Genomic DNA, 19,114 nt, shown 5'->3' with positions numbered 1-19,114 from the left:
GAAAACTACTTCAGAAAGAATTTCATAAGGCTATGATTTCTGGAATAGCTACATATTATATGTATTTAATGCCTGAATAATGGTGGCAAAGATGGAAAAATTCAGTTCTCACATTATAGGCTCTGATGTTGAATGATTAACACAGCAATTTGAAAACAGGGAAAGTTTAGAGTAAATGGGAATAAAATATACTTGCTAATAAAATATACTTGGTGTTTGGAGTAAAATATATTCAAACAGATTAAAGAAGAGCTTGACAATTAAAAATATTTATATTGACAAATAACACTAAGACTATACTATGATTAATGAGAAGAAAAATATGTTATTCATTAACAGTGATATAGAGAAAAGTCTTTCAAAACAGTGTTTTAGTAAAAGTATTATAGGAAAGTATTAGTACAAAGATAACCATTACAAAAAAGATTCATTTTTCTCAAGTAGCAAAGGAAATACAGGGGCAAAGAACAAAGCAAACAGCAAGAACTGTGGATGGTATTCACTTATGAAATGAATTTTTATTATAAGATCAAGAGCAAATGTACTAATTCTATCAATACATATTAGCAGATTTAGCTAACATTGTAAAAAGAAATGTCTAGATGGGTTAAGAAAGCAAAATTTAACATTATTCTATATGCAAAAGACATATCTAAAGTGAACTGAAAAAGAAAGGTAAAAGATAAAAGAATGAACAAAAAATATACTAAGCAAGGGCAAGTAAGAAGAAATCAGGGGCCATGATTTTGATCTCAAACAAGGTTAGATTCAGGCCAGAATTAAACAATATAAAGTAGGACATTCTGTGATGCATAAGACTACAATTCACAGTGAAGATATTAGTATCTATTCACCAAATACCAGTAGCAACTTTTATAGAGCAGAAACTATGAGATGAAAGATAGATACTAAACCCAGGAATGCTTAGCACATTTATCTCAGATCTAGATAGAACAAGGGGGTGAATTTTAGCAAGGACACAGAAGACATGAAAACCCATTATAGTCTATAAGTACATAACACTTTAGTTGAGAATATACCTGTTTTCAGGTGTACATGTATGAACATGTATGAACATTAACACCGTATGTTAACAGGCTGCAGAAATTTCAGACATGGAAAGGAATTAAGAATTAGTGATAAATCTTCCATCATTACTATTAATGAAGAATGCCATTTTCATCAGGAAGATTTCATTTTGTAAATTCTTGAATCAAAGAGATAGTATGTCTTTAAAAATCTCCAAATTCATAATAAAAAGTAATAATGAAGTCAACTGGTTAAGAAAATAAGTGTCCCAAAAACAATGAGCTTATATTTGGGAAAAGACCTTCTTATATTTGGGAACATCTTCCAAACTAAGCTATCCTTACAAGAAATAACTTTCCATGATAAGTACAAACCAAAGGGTTTCACAACCACTAAGCCAGTACTGCAGAGGAAACTGGCAGGAATCCTATGAACTGGAGAGAAGGATAAATACATCCAAAAGGACAGGAAGCAAACTTGGCTGGCATGGTAAGCAAACACATGAAGATAAGGCAAATGTCAAACATGACAAAAACAACAAGAATTAATATAGATCCTGAATAATAATAATATTAACCCTGAATTCTGTCTCAATTCTCCAGTTTAAAAAAAAAAACACAGACTAGCAGATTTGATTTTAAAAACAACAACAACAACCAAAAAAAAAAAACCAGAACAATATAACCCCCAAGGACACATTTATTTGTTGCATACAAGAAAAAACATCTCATTTGTAACTACAAACAAAGCCTTAGGGTAAAGGCTGAGACGAGTTAATCTAAGCTTGTGGAAATTAACAGCAAGCAGGCATAGCAATTCTAACTTCTGGAAAAATAAATCTTAAGCCAAAATTAGTCAAAAGAGATTAAAGTAAAAAAAACACTGCATATTAAATGAACAATCCACCAAGAGAATATTACAATTTTAAACATGTATAAAATTTTAAAACACAAATTCTATGTGTATAAAGACAGAACACATATTGGTGGTTATTTTATATAACTCACCACACACAAAAAGAACACAGTAAGGAAACATGAGAATCTAATGATATTTTCTATCAAATGGGCTTAATAGACATCTACATATTACTTCATCTAAACACTGCAGAATACTTCTTAGCAGCATGTGTAATGTGCTTTGATATATTCAGTTCACTCTCAGGACTCCTCCAAAATCTAACCCCCTTTTCCCACCCACCCAACTTTGTTTTTTTTTTTTTTTACTTTTATATATTTCAAGCACAATCTGTTCTGTCCCCTATATTCTTGAATGTCTGACCTTCTGGTGGAGTACATCTGACTTGCCAGGGGCTACATTTTAAATGAAAACTGACACTGTCTCTTCCAGTGACTATCAATTTTCAATAGCTACTAAACTGGGAAGTGAGACTTCGTGTCCCCCTTCCCACTCCATGTTGCCATAACACATAGTGTGCACAGGCTGTCACAATCACTGTGAATTCATATGTGTAGATGCCCTGTGGTGTTCAGAAGACACTGTTTCCTTGCAGTCATCCAGTTCCTCTGGCTTTTAACTCTTTCTGCCTCCTCTTCCACAATTATCCCTAAGCCTTAGCATGAAGGTGAGTGAAATGAATGTTTCATTTCAGACCGAGCATTCCAGTTTTATTTTCTAAACCTTGACTAGTTGTGCATCTCTGTATTAATCACCCTCTACTGCAAATAGAAATTTCTCTGATGAGAGTTGAAAAGGCATTAGTCTATGTCCCTTCATTGAATAATAGTTATATGTTCTGCACTAGGGCCTATGATCTGTCTAGTTGCAGATTTCTGGCCAAATAATGGTGCCAGATATAGGCTTTATCGTGTGAAGAGGACTTAAATCCAAAGAAAAGGTGGTTGGTGATTCCCAGGATGTTCATGCCATTAGTGTACCAGCTGGCCTGTCTTTCCAGGCCAGTCACTATGGAAGTTCAAAGGTTTACAGCTGGGAAAGATTGATGAGTACTTCATTCCTCTGGAAGCGTACATGGTACCTGCTTGCACCCTGGAAGCTAGCAAGTAGTGTGTAGGCTAGTGCTACCTTGTTGTGTCCATGGTCTGTGATTCAAGCATGTGGTGTCTTTTCTTACCATCATGTTCTGCAGGATAGGTAAGCAAGAATATGGTAATAGGCTATAATATGCAGAGGGTCTAAGAATCTCACCACCCAAAAGCTCCCAAAGAAGTAACCCACTCTGTGAATCATGCTCTTATGCTCTTATTTGTTAGCTTCTTGTGTCTAGAAGAGGAATTGTCATCCCATTACAGGGTAACTCCGTTTTAACTGTGTACGTATGTGGGTGAGTGAGTGTCAGAGAGATGGGGGTAGTAGGTAGGCTTACATATTCTTTTTCGAACCATCTTTGGTATCCCTTCTCTCACCTTACACTCTCATTCCTTACCATAATATAGTGCTTTTTGCTTCATTCAACCTATGATAGCACTGCATTCTATCTCCCCTCTCTTGAAAGCCTGCCCTCTTTGGCCCTTACTAATGCCCTGATCTCTGTATTATTCCAAACAAAATAAATATCTGAAGATTCAAGATTCAAAGCTAACATCCAGAAGAGAGAGAAATGTATGATTTTTGTCTTCTGGATCTGGATTAACTCACTCAGAATGATGGTTTCCAGCTCCATCTATTTATCTTTGAATTTCATAATTTTATGTTTCTTTTTTGTTCAAATTTCTCTTCAGATTATATAAATCTTTCACCTTTTTATGTTTCTTTATAGCTAAATAATATTCCCCATGTAAATGTATTTCATTTTCGTTATCCAGTCTTCAGTTTTGAGACATCCAGATTGTTTTCTAGCTATTGTGAATAAGAGTAGGAATGAATATGATGATCAGACATCTCTAGATTCAGATATAGAATTCTTCGGGTATAGCCTGTGAGTGCTACTTTTGGATCATATGGTAGATCAGTTTATAACGTTTTGATGAAGCTCCACACCTGTGGTTCTCAGTCTTCCTAACGCTGTGGCCCTTTAAGACTTCCTTATGTTGTGGTGACTCCCAAACATAAAATTATTTTCGTTGCTACTTCATAACTAAATTTTTCCTACTTTTATGAATCAGTGTAAATGATCCTTTGTCTGATGGCCTTCAAAGCTGAGGGAAAGGGTGGCGCTCTCTCTCTCTCTCTCTCTCTCTCTCTCTCTCTCTCTCTCTCTCTCTCTCTCTCTCTCTCTCTCTCGCTGTTGTGCTCTCTTGGGTGGTTGGAATGGAGTAAGCGGTGGAGAGGCGGCTTGTGGTTGGTGCATAAAGACTGGTCAGAGGCAGCTGGATCAGGGCGGCGTCTAATTGGTTCTGTATCAGTGAGTCCTTGTCCCTATCCTATACCTAAATAAATTCTCCAGACCCTTTCACAGGCTCTTGTGGCTTCATATAACAATGGCATATCATAGTTAAAACACGGGTAAGTATGCAAGAGAAAAAATATTGAGAACTGCAATAGAAAAAGCACAAGTTATGCATAAAGGAAAACCTATCCGAATATCATAAAAAGCATACTGGCAGAATTAAAAAGATCAACACAAACTCAAAAATAGTAGGTGATTTCCATGCCCCACTTTCTCCAGTAGCTAGATCATCTGGACTAAAAACTAAACACGGCTTTTTCCAAGGTGGCTACTGAAGATGAACGAGGGACAGATTCTAGTGCCACATGGCTGAGGCCATCTTCTGGGCCTTATGGTGGCCAAACAGGTACTACTGGGCCTGAAGGCCGTCGTTGTGGCTGAACATGCCAGCATTTCCAGCAATTTCTACCGAAGCAAATTAGAATACCTGGCCTTTCTCCAAAAACAGATAAATACCAGTCTTTCCTAAGGCCCCTACCATTTTTGCCTAGGCTGAATTTGTGTGTGTGTGTGTGTGTGTGTGTGTGTGTGTGTGTGTGTGTGTGTGTGTGTGTGTGCAATGTGCACAATATGCTGCCCCACAGGGCGGAGCAAGAACAGACTTTCCTGCAACACCTCAAGATGTTTGATGGGGCCCTCCATCCTATGCTACGAAAAAGGAGATGGCCGCCCTCAAGGTTACGCCCCTCGCTGAAAGTTTGCTTTCATGGGGCATCTGGCTCATGAGGTGGATTGGAAAGGATCAGGCAGTGACCGATACCAACCGTGGAGGAAAAGAGGAAGGAGAAGGTCATGGTCTGCTACCAGAAGAAGTAACAGCTCACGATGCTATGGAAACAGCAGAAAGGAGTGTGGAAAAGAAAATCAGCAAGTTAACTGAGGTCTCCTAAACCAATGGACTCCTGGTGTGAGTCCAAAAGCGAATGTGCCTCAAAATAAAATAAAATAAAATAAAATAAAATAAAATAAAATAGAGAAACCTCAAAAACAAATGACATTTTATATTAAATGGACATTAAAATAATCTACAGGATATTCACCCAAACCCCAAAGAACCTATAGTCCACTCAATAGCCCATCCATGGAAACTTCTCTAAAACAGACCACATGCTGAGTCATAAAACAAACCTTAACAAATATAGAAAAAATAAAACAACCCCATGTATCCTATATGAACTTAATTTTGCAAATATTTTATGTTGCTTTATGTATATATCTTCAAAATTGCATCAACACGACAAAATATATAATATAGTTTTGTGGGGGTGACAGTATATGGCCAAATAGCTCAATTAATGCTATAAAAACAGGGTAGATAATTAAGTTGTATAATTTTCAGTAGATGATTTTAGCCTTTTTGTTTAACTTTTAACTATTAATTTTAAAGAGAAAATTATAAAGTAAGTATACATAATATCATAAATCCATTAATATAGCTTTTAATGTCCAGTAACATTTGACCTTGAACCTTTTTCTTGAAGATGCCATTGTCTTTATTTTTGCATATCTATACTTACAGATTTGTAGAAACAGACTCTGTGAGCTAAATAGCCACAGAAACACAACCCCCCATGATTTATATTGCCAATGATTATTAGAGTTACTGTACTTCTAGTTTTATTGATTTTATTTTAGTTTCATTATATTTTATTTAATGGATATGAGTGTTTTGATTGCATGACACATGTGCACCGTGCATGTATCTGATGGCATAAAAGCCAGAAGAGGGAGTAATGACAGAAGCTTTACCCTCTCCTTGGAGCAGATGGGAGGAGAGGGAGGAGAGTAGGAGAGGAGGGAGGCAGTAGTGGGATTGGAATATAAAAAGTAAACTAATAAAAATACAAAAAATAAAAAACAAAACAAACAACATAAAAACAGTTGTTGGCTACCATGTAGGAGCTAGAAATGAAACCCAGGACCTCTGCAAGAGCAGCAAGTGCTATTAACCACTGAGCCAATATCTGCAGCTCCTAGAGTTATTTAAATAGCACCATTAACTCTTTAATGAAATTCAGTTGTTTCTAGAAGACTCATTAATTCATGCACCACTCTAAATTACTAAAATCATAAGTTTCGGTAATATGCAGAATGTATTTTCCTCAACAAGATATATTAATATTTCTATTTATTTTGGGAATACAAAGGCAATCAATTCATACTCTCATATTGTGAAAAGGGACATAAGGGAGTTTTCTTAGTTTGAAATGAGAATTTGGTGAGTGATGATTATAGCAACATTTTGATCTATATTACTCCTATATTGGTTGATTTTTCTTTTATGTCTTGGCTACCTAATTTGACTTAAAAAAAATCTGTTGTTAAATTATCCAGCAAAGCATTAATACTGTCCTCATGCCAGCCAGTCTTTCCCATATGGTATTTTTTTCTCATTTCTTTTGCATATGTAGAATGCTGAAGGCAGTCTGTAAGAAAGGTGTCAGTGGCATTATTGTTCCATTTTTTAAAAAAATATGTGTGATGTTCTTCCTAATAAAATTCATATAAATTATAAAACAGAAAATCAACAGCAATTGCTTAATTTTATGTGGATTTCACAGTAAGAAAATATGAATATAGCCTTTAATTACTTTAGCTTATTCCCTCTATTATTGACACCCTAACAAAGATAAGCTATCAACTCAACTAAGAACAATAGTTCTCAAGTTGAAGGTTGCAACCACTTGGGAGAGGGGCCAAATGACCCTTTCCCAGGGTCATATGTCAGATATTCTGCTCATCAGATATTTATATTATGATTTAAGAGTAGCAAAATTACAGTTATGAAGTAACCACAAAAATAATTTTATGGAGCTGGAGAGATGGCTCAGTGGTTAAGAGCACTGGCTGCTCTTCCAGAGAACCTGGGTTCAATTCCCAGCACCCACATGGCAGCTCACAACTGTCTTTAACTCTAGTTCCAGGGGATCTGACCCCTTCACACCAATGCACATAAAATAAAGTTAAATAAACAAAATAATAATAATAATAATAATAATAATAATAATAATAATAATAATAATAATAATTTTATGGTTGGAGTCACCAAAACAGGAGAAACTGTATTAAAGGGTCACAGCACTAAAAAGTTGAGAACCACTGATCAAAGACTAACAGGGAATACATGTATGTGTACATTTACAACATAAAAAATTGCAACTGTATACACAAAACAATTGCATAGTCACACGTGAATACACACACACACACACACACACACACACACACACACACACACACACTTCTTTTTTTAAGAAAAGTAATATAAAATGTAATGTCTTTTCAGAGCCCACAATAGCAAATAGGTTTATTCATACTAATCCACGATTTTAGCTTTGTAGGGCTTAGATTATTTTCTATTCAGTTTTCTTGCCTAGTGCATTAAAAGAAAAAAAATCAAGAACTAATTTTCTCTGCCACAAAGCCTGGCCCTACTCAACCTATTTCAGGTTGTGGATATGCTGAATAGAAAGAACATGAGTGAAATTTTGAGCACCTTCCTAGGACTATAAAATTCCTAATAGAATGCAGATTCCTTTCTTGAGACAAATATTCTTATATGTAGGTGTGGAGAAATTCAAATGCATAAAATATCCATATAATAGAGTTGTATAGACCTCAATATGCACCTTTTAAGATGCAGCTTCGATATGCTATAAAAGTAATTCTCTCTATCATACACTCATTATATCTGAAACCATTATGTGCCTTGAGCACTTGGTTAATCTTTAGCTTAAATTCTGCATCAGCCAGGTGTCCTCCTAAGGTTCACATAAAAATTGAACCTCGTTTAAGTGTGAAATAATCCTGTTGCTTCTATCTGAAAGTGAATGACCCCAGGATTAGATCAGATAAAACACACTCAAGCTAAAGTGCACAAGGTGGATTATGCAAGAAAAGAGGATTTAGGGAAGAATGGATCCACAACTTTTTGTTAACACAGAGAATGGCGGCTTTTGTAAGCAACATTTGTGGAAACTCAACTGGAGCTTTAGAAGCTCGGCCTTTGTTGTGCATTTCTCTGCATACATTTGCTTTGTAGTTAGGCATGCTAACTTCAGAAGCCATGCTGGGCCAGGACTTGCGCTCATTTTGCCTAATGAAAGGCTGAGGATGTACTTTTACTCATATGTTCTTATTCTTCCTCCTTTGAAGTTTATTAAGCTCTCCTGCAAGACCTGAAGTTCATTTGGTTGTTATTATCATGACCACAAATTAAGTATCTGTTCCCTGGGGAGTGATAAGCTTCACTATAAGCTATACTTACTATAACATTTACTTAATTACTAGCATACTGCTCCTTACTCTTAAGAAACAAAACAGAAGGCACCTATAAATGTCTATGTCTATTAAGGTACTTCTTGAATTTAATGACATACTTGTGTGATTATTAATGGACATTTGCACCTTCTAAATTAAAAGTTTATATAGAAAAAATATACACACATATCTATTAATAGAAAATAATGAAAGATAATTGATCACTATATAGAATAGGCAAGAGATGATTTAAACATTATAGTAATACTTTCCATTAGAATTTACATATCCTATTTCTGTGCACTGTTTTGAGCTACAGTTTTCCCAGTGTTCCAAGGAGGGGTCTTTCACCCTGACCTGCCAGGGTACCACACTGAAATGACACGACATGCTTATATCTGACAAGTTTAGGTCTGATATCTATAACATTTCAGTCTTTCAAGTGGAGAGAGAAATAGACTTTTTTACTCCATCTATTGATGCCAGTTTGTAAATGCTACTCTGGGAATATCTGCTTATCAGGAAATTAAAGTCGTTCCCTCTCAATTACCTTCCCCTTATTAGAATTAAGCTGTTACACAGCTGTGCATTTTTTATCTAACAAATTTCTAAATATTTGATATCAGTATTGGACATCAGAGAGCACTTCACGTATTTTTAACCGTTTTGATAATATTGTAGTTGGAAGTGATAATAAAGTAGATAATTACCAAAAATATAAACAATGATTGAGGTCAGTGTATACAAACTACTACTTAATTAATAAAAATGTAATAGTGCTGGTGATTGGACCTATGTCCTCATGCATGTTAGCCAATAACTCTACCTCTGAGCTATAGCCCAGCCTTTGAATTAGATAAGTTTTGATAGAGAATCTCTTATTACAAATGAAGTCTCAATAAAAGCCTAATAAATAACAGACATTTAAGAGTTTGTTTTGCTACAGTTTGTCATTGTGAGAAAGATTAAATATTTGCCATTACAGAAATTATTGTATATTCACATATTAGAAGAGAAATTACTATATTACATATAGAATAAAATATGACTCAAGATTTAATGAAAGATATAAATACTTCAAAACAGCTCTCAGGCCCTCCACAAATATATAATTTTACCAAGATAATATTTTATTATATATATTATATATATTCATTTGTGACTTACCTTAAATTCCTTAAGACTTACAAATGAAGATATTAGAGAATGACAACATAAATAATTTATTCAAAGTTAAATTACTTATTACATACAATCTTTCATTAGATAAAGAATGACTAAAATTTTCAAAGGGATGTGGAGATCTAAACATTCATGTATCTACTAGAAAATTTCTAAATATGAGATACAAAGTTACAGAAAGTAAGAAGTTATTGGAAAATTTATTTGCACTATCATAGCTTAACAATTCTAAAATAATGCATTTTCTTGTTTCTCAGATATGTAACACACAATTTTTGAGATATCTGCTATCCATATATGTTCTTTTTCACAGAGGAACAACTGAAATAATGGAAAGGAATCAGAATCACCAGCTATACTTAGAAACTAACAGGCATAATTTACAATGAATCTTAGGACCAGCAAGAAGTCTCAGTAAGTAAAGGCACTTGCTGCAAAGTTTGATGGCCTGAGAATCCATAGGTGGGAGCTGAGAAATGTTAGATTGGGATTACGAAGGTGACCTGGGAGTATAGGGTAACTCCAAAAGCAGAACTGTTCTTCAATTAGAACAGTTAGAAGGATCACCATCTCTCCATGGAAGTGAGACTATGCACATGGTGTGGCATGCTTGGGTTTTTATAGGAAGAAAAGGGGAACTTTAGGGATGGAAGAGTCTATCTGCAGAACAGTTCCCCTGCAATCTGGAAGTGGTAGGTGCTAGTGGGTTTTTATGTGGATCTCCTTATCAGAAGCTCCCACAAGTAGTGTCAGTCTGCTTTCCTTCCAGAGCTTCTCCATCCATCTTAGGCTTTTACCTGGAATTAATCCTTCAGACATGACTTCTGCAAGTTGTCGTATGACCTCCACACATGTGCTGTGGTAATCACACACACACTTACATGTGCACATGGGCATACACACATCCACACATAATGAATGTATGATTGAATTAATGAATGTTTAAAGGTATTTTTTAATTATGTAGGAGAGAAGTTAGAAAATACATTGAAATTAGGGACAGTAGAAATACAGCATTTCAAAATATATGAGATAAACTGTCATTGGTGATTTTGATTTTAGCCATTCTGACAGGAGTAAGATGGTATCTCAGAGTTGTTTTGGTTTGCATTTCCCTGATGGCTAAGGATGTAGAGAAAGGGAAAAACTCCTCCGATGCTGGTGGAGTGCTAACTGTACAGCCACTTTGTAAATCAGTATGGTGGTTCCTCGGGAAAATGGGAATCAGTCTACCACAAAATCCAGCAATTCCACTCTTAGGCATATACCCAAAAGAAGCACACTCATACAACAAAGACATTTGTTCAACTATGTTCATAGCAGCATTATTTGTAATAACCAGAACCTGGAAGCAACCTAGATGCCCCTCAACTGAAGAATGGATAGCGAAAATGTGGTACATTTACACAATGGAGTACTACTCAGCAGAAAAAAAAATGGAATCTTGAAATTCACAGGCAAATGGATGACACTAGAAGAAACCATTCTGAGTGAGGTCACCCAGTCACAAAACGACAAACATGGTATGTACTCACTCATATATTGATTTCAGACATGGAGCAGGGGATTGCCAGCCTACAATCCACACCACTGGAGAGGCTGGGAAACAGGGAGGACCCTAAGAGAGACATGCATGGTACCCTGGAGAAGGGGAAGGGGACAGGATCTCCTCAGCCAATTGGGTGCATGGGGGAGGGGAGAGAAGGAAATGGAGGAGCAAGAAGGTTGAGTCAGGGAAAAAATAGAGGAAAACAGGATGAGAGATATAATAGAGGGAGCCATTATAGATTTGAGGAGAGAGCTGGCACTAGGGAGATTTCCAGAGATCTACAAGGACGACACCAACTGGCAATCTAAGCGATAGTGGAGAGGCTACCTTAAGTGCCCTCCCCTGATAATGAGATTGATGGCTACTTTATATGCCATCCTAGAGCCTTCATCCAGTGACTGATGTAAGCAGAGGCAGACACCCACAGCTAAACACTGAACTGAACTCCTGGAATCCAGTTGCAGAGAGGGAAGAGTGATTAGCAAAGGGGTCAAGACCAGGCTGGTGAAACCCACAGAAACAGCTGACCTGAACAAGTGGGATTTCATGGACCCCAGACTAATGGCTGGGAGGCCAGCATGGGACTGATCCAGACCCCTTGAATGTGGGTGTCTGTGAGGAGGCATCTACAATCTATGGGGCCTCTGATAGTAGATCAGTATTTATCCCTGGCCTATGAATGGATGTTGGGAACCCATTCCACATGGAGGAATGCTCTCTCAGCCTGGACACATGGGGGAGACCTAGGCCCTGCCCAAGATGATATGACAGACTTCGGGGATCCCCCCATGGAGGGCCTCACCCTCCCTTGGTGTGGGGAGTGGAGGGGGATGGGGTAAAGGGTTGGTGGGGGCCAGGGGAGGAGGGGAGGGAAGGGGAGCTGGGATTGACATTTGAAGCAGGCTTTTGATTAAAATAAAAAATGGGAAAAACCAAAATATATGAGATAAAGGTAAATTTATATTATGAAATACATCATTTGAAAATAAAAATGTTCTCAGGCTAATAGCTTAAGTCTCTATAATTTAAAATAGAAAATAAAACAAGTGCTCCCAAAGAAAGTGCATGAATTAAAATAAAAAATAAAATAGATCAAAGAGGAAATCAATTAAGTAGGTAACAGAAAATCAAAAGAGAAAAATCAATATGGCCAGAAGCTGCTTCATTCTAGAATGATCATAACAAATGAAATGAGATGCAAATTAAATAAATTAAATGTGAACACCATTTAAAATCTAAAATGTCAAAATGATGGCAGAATATTGAGAATAACTTTTGACAATAAAATTGGTAAATAAAACGGAAATACTATATCTTCATATAATGGTTCTGAACAACTGAAGAAGTGAGAATATTTTCCTACTCATTTTATGAAGTCAATGGCACTTTGAAATTAAAAGTAAACAACCCCGAAAAACCTACCAGGATCCTTCCTGAGTATGGATTAAATTTTTTTAAAAATGAAGTCCAATAAAGCACATAACGGTTTTCTATTATATGACAAATTGGGATTTACTCAGGGAATGATCTGACATTTTAAATCCAATCAATACTTTTCATTGTATTAACAGAGAAAAATAGAAGTCATATCATAATTTTAATGAGTGCTGAGAATGTATTTCATGTAACATCCCTACAGACTTAAAATAAAGATGATAAAAGAGGAAAGGAAAGGAAACTCAATCTGGAAGAAATAAATAAAAACTAGAGTTTACATCATATTTACTGGTAAAGAGCTAAATGTTTTCCATCTAAAGCCAAAAATAAGTCAATGACATTAATTTTAGCTTTAAAAGAACATTAAACTAGGTTTAAAGCAAAGGATCAAGAAAAATAAGCAAATCAATAAATCACTAAAAATGATTTGGATTCAGGAAGAGAAAAGGACTCTACCCACAATACGATGATTATCTCTGTAGGAACTTAAGCATAATGTATAGTTTAAAAACTACTGAAAGTAATCAGTAATTTTTTTCAATAAATAAAAATGTGAAAAGGATAAACTATTAAGTGTCAGGCTGAGGACAGTCTCAGTGGTCGAGCACTTACCTAGAATGCTCAAGTTCTTGGGTTCATTCACCAGCACTACAAAGCAAAGCAAAGGACAGTCAATTTTTCCTACATATTAAAAATTGCCACTAAAAGAATAATATTATTTTAATAACAAAATACATAACACTCAGTAATTAATATTTCAACACCTACAAAATACTGAAAATATTCCTGAGATGGACTGAAAACAAATCTAAATGAAGGAAAAAACATATTCTACTCAAAGATCAGAAAATTCTATTTTAACTAAGATGTTGATGTTAGGGGCCTGGAAGATGGCTCAGCAGTAAAGAATGTTTTCTGCTCTTCCTAGGTTTGGTTGTCAGCACCCACATGGTGCCTCACAAACCACCTTTAAGACAGGGAAACTATACCTATGAAATCTCAACAACATGGATTTCCAAACAAGACCTGACTATTCTAACACCAATTGACATCTAATGTACGTAGGATAACTCACATGAGGCTCCACTCCTAGCTGTTATGAGCAGTTAACAATTGCTTGGAAAGGGAAAATCAGTCTTTCACTGGGATGAGCCTCTGACTGATTATCCAGTATCTATCAGTCAGCTCCAGAAACATGCATGTAGGCAACCCGGATTAGACTCAGTGGATTGTATTTACACATTTATTCATTTACATGTATATATAATAACAATAGTTAAAGAAATGGAGGAAGTCAATTTGGGGGTGGCAAACCTAGGAAGAGTAAGATAGAGAAGAGGGAGAGGGGAATTATGTATGTTTTAATTAAAGAAAAAAGGGGGAACGAAATTCAGAAGGGTCATGGTTGAGTTAACTATCTTGGTTATGACACTGGTTTGTGTGTGCATGCAGGTGATATTTTAAAAATACTAATAATTTAGTCTATATTGATTATAGCTTTAATAATCTGTCTGGCTGTGGGAAATTCTTGCCCTCAATAACTTCTAATCTTGAATATTTGGGGTAACGGGTTGCAAGGATCTGCAAGGACTATTAACCAAAAGACATTCTAATTCAAACACCATTTCACTTGAGGGACAGAAGAAGATACATTTTCATTTACTTATGTACAGAGTATGTCAAAACCTCTTACTGCCAAGCGGTAGTGGCACATGCCTTAAATCCCAGCACTCAGGAAGCAGAGGCAGGTGGATCTCTGTGAGTTCGAGACCAGTCTGGTCTACAAGAGCTAGTTCCAGGACAGCCTCCAAAGTCACAGAGAAACCCTGTCTGTAAAAGCAAAAACAAAAAATAAAAAACAAACAAACCAAACTCTTACTTATGCAATGTCCCTAATGAAAACAATCTGGCCTTCCAAGATGAGCACATACAAAGGTAAGTCTGTGACATCATGCCCTGAGGTCAATTCTGACTTTTATGTAGGAGACAAAATTCTGTGTGACTCTCTTCCTATGAGTTTCACAGAAGACTTAACAGTCGATTTGCTGAGAATTCACTACAGAACAAATATGTAGTGTGTTTAAATTAAGGAACAGTAGCAGATGAATTATATTAGTTTATTGTACATTTATATGCTATGTAGAAAGTCTCAAGAGAATTTCATCAAAAATAGCAACTCAGTAATTTCTTTTACTTACTCATTCCTTTATTTCCACAATAAACTCCAAAAACCCCTGCTTTTCCAATGCAGCATCTTGATGTCATTTCTTGTAGCAATTTGTATTCTTGTCTGAGTTATTCATAACTACCAGTTTCCTTTCTTCTTAATCTCCCTTCCCCCAGGTTTTTCTCTATCACTAATTAGCTCTCACTATCACTGGATGTACTATAACTGAAGATGTGAGGGGCACACTGCATAAATATATGACCAATTGTTAAAATATACATAGAAGAAACACAGATTTGGACATATCAAAGTATAAGTTCACATTCATATTTTACCTAATCAGTTTAAAATTTGTTCACTAAAACCAATGTCTTTGTCTCCTGGAAATTCTCAGATCTATGAATTTTGTTCTTATTCCAGATACTGTCTTCATTCACTAGTGATGCAGACTCCAGCTGAAATTGACACATTAAGGGTTTCCAAATTCATTTTTCCCCTTTTCAAAAGTTAAACCTGTAGTTAATAGTTACTTGCACAATCACACAAGGATTATGGTTCAGTTTCCTTATTTTTTCTTAATTATCTTCTTTAGTTGACAGTTGCTGTAAGTTACTTCAGGTTCCAGACACAAGATGTAGAAAATGTGAGGAACATATTTTCTCTTGTTAAGCTGTGTGGTTTTCCATGATATGATAGATGGTTAATAGTCAACCCTTACTAGAGGTTAGACATTACTGGAGATAGGCATCAGTGGGGCCACTCTAGAGAAGTTTAAGTCCAGATGGAGACTTTCCAATGCTCATCCATCCATTACAACTCATATATGCATTACCTCCATCTTCACACTACAAGCCTTGGGCCCATCTTTTAGCCAAAACCCAAGATCATGCTGTGTCCATTCATTTCCTCCAATGTTCATTTGGAGCAAGGGAAACTTTGAAATCTTTATATGTTCCTGGAATCTATATAGGAAAATCCTCCTTTGTAAAATTTCCTTATATGCCTTTTTCTCATATCTACTGCAGAATGTTATTTCTTCCATACAGGTTTTGAGTCAAAATTTCAATATCCAACCTTGTAAAAATCAGGTTTAAAATTGTGTATCTCACATTAAGATACCCAAGTTAATATCAAACTGTAGCTTTACATATTTTAATAAATTAAAATATATACCTCTCTCTTTCTCTCTCTCTCTCTCTCTCTCTCTCTCTCGTCTCTCTATCTCTCTCTCTCTCTCTGTGTGTGTGTGTGTGTGTGTGTGTGTGTGTGTGTGTGTGTGTGTCACTGTCTGTCTCTGTCTCTCATATCCAAAATCAAGAGATAGTGGAAATTTTTTTGTGGAAATCCTTCTACAAAGATAGTTTCAATAAGCCTTATAGGTATTGTTTATCCAAAAGCAACTCAAAATATAAAAAGAAGGAAAATATTGCTTTATGGGTTTGAAAAGTCATTGGCCTTTCTCAACTTTCCTTAGGATTCACCTGGCAATTAAAAACAAGTTGTTCTTCACCCTTCAAAAAATGCTGTCATGCAATGGGTTGTTATTTGACTTACCAATGTTCCTTAGAAAAAGAAAAAATATGTCAAGTAGAAGCAGAGCCCTCATCAGAACAAGGATAGGGAGAGTCTGCATGTAGTAGAACTCCTTCCTGTGAGTATCGTTTGGCAATTGTCTCTCTTAAGTTATAGCAGCTGCAATCATCTACACAAGATCATGCATAATAACATTTCCCTATAGATGGGAAGGATTTGCCATATCTTCAGCTGAGACTTCAGACTCTCACTCACTCACTCCTACCTCATATCTGTATGTTATCTTGCTTCTGCAGCACAAAATCTTGAGGATGCTGGTGTACACAGGAAGTAGAATGCTGATGGAATTAGAACTCCAATCATTTTGAGTCATTACCTATACTGTAGTGAAGCAATGAGCAAAGCAGTTGCCTGAGTCATCCATGTTCTTTTAAGTAACCCTAGTAATATATTAGTTCACCAAGTTTGACCAGATGGCATTCTTCCTTTGGCTTATTGATATCCTATCTGAAGTAAATAAATGTTTCTATGCATCTTTCTACTTAAAAAATGTTATGTAACACTCTAATTGATAAAGTGATATGTTGGATTAATACAAAATCTAGACCAAGAGCTAAGCCACATTCAGAGACATCAGTTGGGCATTAACCATGCTTTGCACACAAATCTTCCTTCACATGAATATGGAATGAAGTGACTGAAAATGAATCTTTTAGAAGGGACAAATGTTGGCCCTACATGCCCACAAATGTGAGAGATACTTCAGGTGACACATGAGAGGAAAAAGATGACACAGAAGTCACTCAATATTCAAATTTTCTTCTTAAATAATATGCATTACTTAAGAGAAACACCATATTTTGGCTCATGGTTTCAGAGGCTTTAGTACATGGCCACTTGTACTTATTTACTTGACAAGATATCATTGCAGTAGGAGTGTGTGGCAGGATAGAGCTGATCCTATCATGTCTGGAAGAAAGCAGAAGGCATGGCAGGAAGTGACTAAAGATAAAGTACCTTCAAGGATTTATCCAGTGACATACTTCTTCCAGGCAGCTGGGACCTCCCAAAGTTCCCACAACCTCCCACAATTAGCATCATCAACTCTAAAAAAGTTTGCAAACTATGTATTTGTAGAGGAAAATTTCAGATTCAAAATATTATGGAATGCTGAGAAATTAGCAAAATGCATATAGAGAGCAGGGCTTTCAGTGTTGACTTATGAAAAAGAAATCTTACTAATAGGTGGCTTCATATTTTACCATTATTTTGTGAACAAGAAGGTACATTTAACAATTTATTCACAATAAGTTCAATTTGGGTCAGTTGAGATGGTTCAGTGGGTAAAGGCTCATGACATTAAGTTTAACAACCTGAGTTTAATACAAGGAACCCACATGATGGAAGGAGAGAGCCAACACCAACTCCTTCAAATTGTCCTCTCTCTCTCTCTCTCTCTCTCTCTCTCTCTCTCTCTCTCACACACACACACACACACACACACACACACACACACACAATTATTTAAGTTCAATTTTAATTACATCCTTAAGCAGAGTCTTTAAAATGCCCTTTCCAATTCTGATTCAAATTTAATTTTTATGTAGTCTTAGAAAATTGAGAAGATTTTATTTGATGTAAAATTAACAAGAGGTTAGCAACAATGCCCAAAATGTGATAGCAGTGGTGATTTTCAAGTTCCTATATAGAATAGTAAGGCGCAACCATTGTATTTACATCCTTTGTAAATCAGAAGTATCTATTATATTTCTTTATTAGCCTAAGTATGGTGGTTCTTTTAATGACTAGTATCTTTTTGTGAGATTAGACTTAAATTTTTTGAGAAAAACAAAGACTTCTATAAAAAACAAAATTTTCCTTAGTGTAGACCCCACTTACATAGAAATGTTTTGTGGAGCATCTTGCCAAACATTTTATTCATTCACATTTATTTTCCTTCTATTCTGGCTGCGGCCTGACTGACCTGTAATTAAAAATTCCATCTTGCTTCCTTGTCTTCTTTTCTCACTCTTAAGCCAAATCTAGACATGTGTCAAATATACAATAAAGTCAGTTTTCTGAGTGCTATGTGAGGTCACAATGAGGATTCTATGTATAAATACTGTGACCACTAATAAAGCATATGACTATACACATCAAGTATGTGGCCCAGTCTTCTCATAGCCTCTGTGTCCAGTACTCAGTTCCTCTATATTTTAGATGCCAGCCAGTTACTTGTGTTGTGGAATATTACTTTTAACTTTGTGAACATGTGTTACATTTGTTTATGTGTTTAATTATGTAAAGACACATTGTTTCATCTTGCCTTGCACCTGGTTGGTTTAATAAAAAACTGAACTGCCAATAGTTATGCAATAGAGGAATAGGTGGGACTAGCAGGCAGAGAGAATAAATAGGAATAGGAGAGAGAAAGAAAGAATGAAGGAGAAAAAAGAGAATGAGGGAGAAAAAAAGGGAGATACCCAGAGTTAGCCAGCCAGGCAGCCACCACGCAGCCAGACACAGAGAATGTAGTGAAAGTAGGACTCATGGAAGAAAGAAATGTAAAAAACCCTGAGGCAAAATG

General features: G+C 35.9%; 1 pseudogene; it reads left to right on the top strand.

Moving 5' to 3' along the window:
• The first annotated feature begins 4,676 nt into the window (after positions 1–4,676).
• Positions 4,677–5,310, top strand: LOC113835215 (annotated as a pseudogene).
• The last annotated feature ends 13,804 nt before the right edge of the window (positions 5,311–19,114 follow it).

This window comes from Cricetulus griseus, chromosome 4, assembly GCF_003668045.3.
Source record: "Cricetulus griseus strain 17A/GY chromosome 4, alternate assembly CriGri-PICRH-1.0, whole genome shotgun sequence".
Taxonomy (NCBI): Eukaryota; Metazoa; Chordata; class Mammalia; order Rodentia; family Cricetidae; genus Cricetulus; species Cricetulus griseus.
The sequence above is the reverse complement of the archived record's forward strand: the minus strand, read 5'-3'. Positions and strand labels throughout refer to the sequence as shown.